Here is a 6000-nt window from a genome sequence, read left to right on the forward strand (position 1 = left end):
ACATCGTGTCCTTGGGTTTTCTCGGGGTACTCTCGTTTCCTCCCACATGTCATTCCACCAATTCTTCCATCGCAATTCACTCACTTAATCATCCGTCTCCGTTAGCCTTAAGGGTATAACCATGAGACGTTAAACTGAAGGATTTAAATGGGACTATGTATATATCGGTCAAAATCGTGATCTCTGTTACAGTTTTCTCTGTTCTAATTTTAGTACACTGCGACGAAGGAAGAAAAAGCGAAGTAAACGTACATACATGAAATCTTCCTCAGTGAATAAAAGAACTCTTGATACCTTAAGGAAAGATGGATTTGCCCAGCAGCTCATGGTTTCTCGTGCATCACACTAACACATAAAATCTATCTATCTTTCTATCTGTCTATCTAAGTATCTATCTATACAGTGGTATGTGTTAGTGAATATATATATTCGAAAAATAAAATTCCTGTAAATCCTGTGATGCGATTTTGTTTGTTGTTGTTGTTTGTTGAATAATATTCTAGAACAATCAGTATGGGTAAATAACAAAGACAGGAGAAGAAAGAAAGGAAACCAAAATCAACATTTCCATGTTTTTTTTTAAAAAAAAGAAACAAAAGAAAAGAAAAAATCGTTCTGAGTGATTCTATCAGAATTGCAAAGCAAACATTGTCCATCCGGATTCCTTTTTATCAGTTTCCGATCGTAAGTGATTCAGAATTTTCAAAGTGATTTTACTTCTTTCCCTTAGCTTGGAGTTTTGTCTGTTTAAAATGCCATTTATTCTTTCTTTTTCTTTATTTCTCTTTTCTTTACAGAATTTCATTTAGTATTTTCGACATTACTTTTTTTTCGTTTCCCGAAAGGTATGTTTCTTTCTTTTTTTTTAAAAAAAAAGAAATATTTTTTTAGTTCCTTTCTACCGTTTAGAAGCCCAGAAAAGGTTTTAATGGTCGATCGTATCTATGCTAATGTTGTTCAAGCGATATGGAGTTACCAATGTCTTAAGGAAGGAAGGAAAGATTGTGTATAATGTTTACTGTGTATAATGTCGCTCACTCGCTGAGATATTCGAAAGAGAGGAGTAAAAATGTACGGGGAAAGGAGTTTAAAATACTTTCGAAGTTTCTTCTTTCACTTTCTTAAAACTTAATGAACTTATCTGAATTTCTTTCCTTTTTTTCTGAATTAGTGGGGGGGAGGCGGGGTGGGGAGATAGAACTAAGTTAACGAAAGTTTTCTGGAATGGCCGGTGATAAAATGTCTCTTTAAAAAAGTAGCAACAGTTAGATAGAAAAAAGGAAGAAGGGAAAGAAAGAGAATCGTAAATACATTTGATGTGCATCAGGTTTCCTTTAACTCTATATTCAAAATGAAGAAATAACATCGGTGGGAAACAAAACAAAACAAAACAAAAAAAGTATTTGGAAACTAATAGCTGCTTCTTATAAATTTTTCGGACTCTAATTTCAGAATTAGGTTTAGAAATTGCGTTTCTGGGCTTTCGGCATCTATGGCCATGTCCTCCTGTCACTTAAGAGAGATGGATGTCCGCGATCATACTATCAAAGGAAAAGGAAGAAAGGAAGTAGATAGGGACCTATGGAGTGCTATCTCGGCATTTGCCTGGTGTGAATAAAAAAAACCAGGAAAATCTTACTCAGGATGACTGCCTTGGTAAAGCTTTAACACTTTTCCAACCGAGTGTTCCCATTGGAAATCGAACCCGGAACCGCTCGCACCCGTAATTTTAGAACAAAATATAAAAAAGATCTGACTATTATATATTGTTCTGAAATATTTTTTGTCCATCACTTTCTTCTTTACTAATAATTAATGTCTGAACCATACTTACATTAAAAACATGGCATTTCTAACGCAGGAATTGGGCGTTATTTTGTCCGTCTATACAAACGCTAAATACATAACGCTAATAATAATGCTCACTCGAATTTTGCAGCCAGAAGCAAACCATACTACATTGTACCTACACATCACACAATACAGTACAACTTCTGTCAGCAGGTCAAGACGAAATACGTCATAGAGGCAGATGCCTCAGTAGTGCATGGGGTACCTGATTTGATCCGCGGTCAAATAAGTTTGTGTTGGACAACATTGTGTCCGTGGGTTTTTCTCAGGGTAGGCCTACTCCCGTTTCCTCTCATTTCTCATTCCACCAATTCTTCCATCATCATTCATTTGCTTTAATCATCGTCTCTCTTAGCCTAAAGGGCATGATCATGGGAAGTTAAACTGACAGATTTCATTTTCTACAAAATGCGAGACGTTGACGGCGCTCGTATACTCGAGCTCCTTACCACTCACTAGTGTTGCCACCTTTTTGTAAATCTGAATTTTATATTTTAACATTTACTTGATTTCATTCGATTTTAGTGTCCCTTTCAACAGCGAAGCTATATGAGACGTAGGCCTACAGCTTAATGTGGAATTCAAACCACATCAGCTCCCATTGGGAATCGAACCCGGACCGAAGGCACGTACACTAACCACTATAACCGGCTAATTATAAACATTTTATTCTTGTTGTATTTTAATTTGAAGTTTAATATCATTTGTTAAAAAAAGTTACTACACATAATTTCATGTTAATAGATCCATTGTAACATGTTAAAAATTATTATATAAGGTAATATTGTCTATACTTTATGTGCCAATACAGATGAAAATACATAATGAACTTTCTCATTATGTAAAGCCTGCATTAACAAGTTTACATCATCTAACCAAATTCCAATTTATACTCAGTTTGAAAAAGAACTCCCTAGTTCTAAGTATACATTTAATTGGGAAATGAATAAAAACTTCCATCAATGCGTACATATCATGAAAGAGATTCCTTCAAGTTTTGTTTAATGTTGGTAGACTTCAACGTGGGATCCATTTGTGGCCCTGCACACGTCGGGACGATATTCCACTTCTCGCCACGTATTCACCAACATTTTAGGTGTAACTGTTCCAATCGCCGCGACGATTCTTTGCCGTAAATGATTGATGTCTCTGATCTTTTCACTGTACACAACATTTTTTTATGTGGTCCCAAAAGAAAAAGTTCAGTAGGCTTAAGTCTGGGCTTCGTGGTGGCCAAGGTATTGGGCCAGTCCTAAATATCCACCTTCCTCGAAAGCGAGTCTCAAAAGCCGCACGCACATGGTTACTGTAATGAGGTGGGGTGCCATCTTGTTGGAAAAACACAAGCTCCTTTTCCGCCTCAATATCGTCCATTTGGGGAAAGACGTACTCTGTCAGCATGTCATAGTAAACGTCCCCATTTACTGTTTTTTCTACAAAAATGAAAGGACCAATTACACGATCTTCCATCAAACCGCGCCAGACATTAAGTATGGGAGAGTCACATTGATGTTGAATAACTTCAAGTGGATGCTGTGCCCCCCACAGTCAGTAGTTATGACGATTAACTGTTCCACTGACATGAAATGTAGCCTCATCAGAAAAGAGAATCTTTTTTTTTAAAAAAAATGACATCATCATCAATTCTGTGTAGAAAGTCAGCAGCAAAATCTTTCGATTTTATCAGTAGGTTTAATTTCATGTAACAGTTGCAACTGCGCATGGCGCGCAACTTAAGTCTTTTACGCGCATCATACACAGTACCTTTAGGCACTCCTAATTGTAGACTACGTCTAGCCAATGACTTCTTCGGGCTCCGAACACAAGAAACACGAATCTGTTCAACATCTTCAGAAGTTTTCGGTCTACCTGATGATTTTGCTTTTAAAACACTAACGGTTTCCTTGAAAGACTTTAGCCAATGACGGGTAGTTTTTGCTGTAAGTGGATCACCACCATACTGACGTCTAAAATTACGTTACACTGTTATAACTGACTCAGTTTTCACAAGCCAAATAAGACACTGCGCTTTCTGTTGCGGAGTACACATTATTGCTGAGTTGCTTTGCACTGCACGCCTGCCTGTACTGAACTGAACTGAACTGAGGAAACAGAGGGAAAAAACAGCACTAATGCCGTCTCAAGGTCAAACAGACCTGCCAACTGCAGGGGAGCCAAACTTGGAGAGTTGATGAATCAAACACCACAAACTAAAATAGTGTATGTCACTTTGTACAGATTCTAGAACACATTGAAACTAAGGAGTTCTTTTTCAAACACACTGTATAAACCCAGATTTCTGAGTCTGTCTTTCAAGTGGCTCTACGTCATATCCACGGGAACTCTAAGTAACAACCTCAGCAAAAGTAATAATATAAAACTTGAAAACACTTCAAAATAGCATACTGTATAACTAAATTTTATATTGGACATTGTCTCCATATTGCTGTACAAATTCCAAATATCATTGTCAATAACTTAACTTTGTATGTAAATATCTAATAAAGTTCAAAGGTAAAGGTGAATATCAAATAGCACCCATCTTTGTAAACTTTAACTAAAATATTAATTAAAAGACCTGTACTAAAATGTGCTCTAAATAACCAAATTATAAAACATTCATAAGGATTAAAAATCATCAAGTATGTGCTTAATTAAAATTTGTGAACTGCCATGCGTCACAACACATAAACACTTCACAAACACCCTACACAACAAATGATCAAAATCTTTAAATTAATTTACATTTTGAAGCTTATATTACTTTTTTCATGCCAGAAGTTACTATATTTTAATTCTTGTCGTACTCACTTTAATATCAAAAATACAGTACAAAACTTAGTTATGCTCGTGTTACTAAAACTTCTCGCAACACACCCCGAAATGAGTTTTCATATAAACTTGAAGCATAACCGCGTGGTGGAGGAGGCGGGAGCCACTTAGCCACGAGTGAGCTAATTGATTTTTTTTTTTTTTATTTACAACAGTCACTTTTATATAACATTACTACACTAAACTTCGTGCCGGACGGTTTGATTAATTATTGCTTCCTCTTAGCACGATGGACGCTAATTAAATTGCTTCCAGAAACACTTCTGTATGCAACAATTGCGATGCTAATGGTGTGGATTGTATTTTTAACGATATTAATTTTCCTCCCCCTCTTCTATTATATAGCTAACCAATAAAGTTTTGTCGTTTTTTGTGGAGGTCTGTGTTCAATTGACCCTCACACCGTGAGTTGAATGCGAATGGAAATAAGGCAAAGGTCAGTTGTTGGTTAAGGTATATCCAACATACTACCTGGTTGTGTCAGTTCAGTTGCACCGATGAACTTGCGTAAGGACAGACTGAGCATGAGACCTCCACAAAGTGTCATAAGGGCGTGTATGCTATACAGATTCAAACAAAGGTCCTCCTTTGTGTATGGTGGACTGCTCATGGCATCGTGCTGCGGAACTGCTACCAGCTGGTTAGAGCATCAATGCAACTGTCTTCTGTTAGCAGTCGAGCAGTATTCAAGAAAAACTCAAAACTCTGGAACCAGCACTTTTGAATCGCAAAAGGGTCCTCCTGTTAGAGGACAACGCTAAGCCCCACGTGGCTAGGATGGCCCGGGACACCATTCTACCATTGCATCCTCCATACTCCCCAGACATTACACCCTCTGATTATAACCTGTTCCATTCCTTGGACCCAATCGCCTTAGAGGAGGCCAGTTCAAATCCTTAGTAGAGGTGCAAAATGCACTTGATACCTATTTTACTTCACGGTCCATCAAATTTTATCGCGATGGAATCCATGGCCTTCCTGAACTTGGTGGAAGGTTGTCGATGCTGATGGGCACTATTTATGATCTTCCATGTACGTCTTAGGTGACATATCGAGGTTCGAAGATGGTGAGTGAAAAAGCGACAGAACTTTCTTGGTTACCTTATAAATTGTGGGTTGACCATAAGCCCCTACTCTTGGTAGCGCCACTAAAAGTTTCTAGCTTTTCTCTATTTTATATATGTACACACTACAAACGCCACTACATGGAGGTTATATTTACTATGTACTAGCTATAAGTACCCGGTGTTGTCGGGTCTTCATTCCGAACTTCATTTTTTTAAATAGCACCCGCTATTTCCCGGTCTTTCAGAACCT

Source organism: Thermobia domestica, chromosome 9 (genome assembly GCF_964235325.1).
Source record: "Thermobia domestica chromosome 9, izTheDome1.hap1.1, whole genome shotgun sequence".
NCBI lineage: Eukaryota > Metazoa > Arthropoda > Insecta > Zygentoma > Lepismatidae > Thermobia > Thermobia domestica.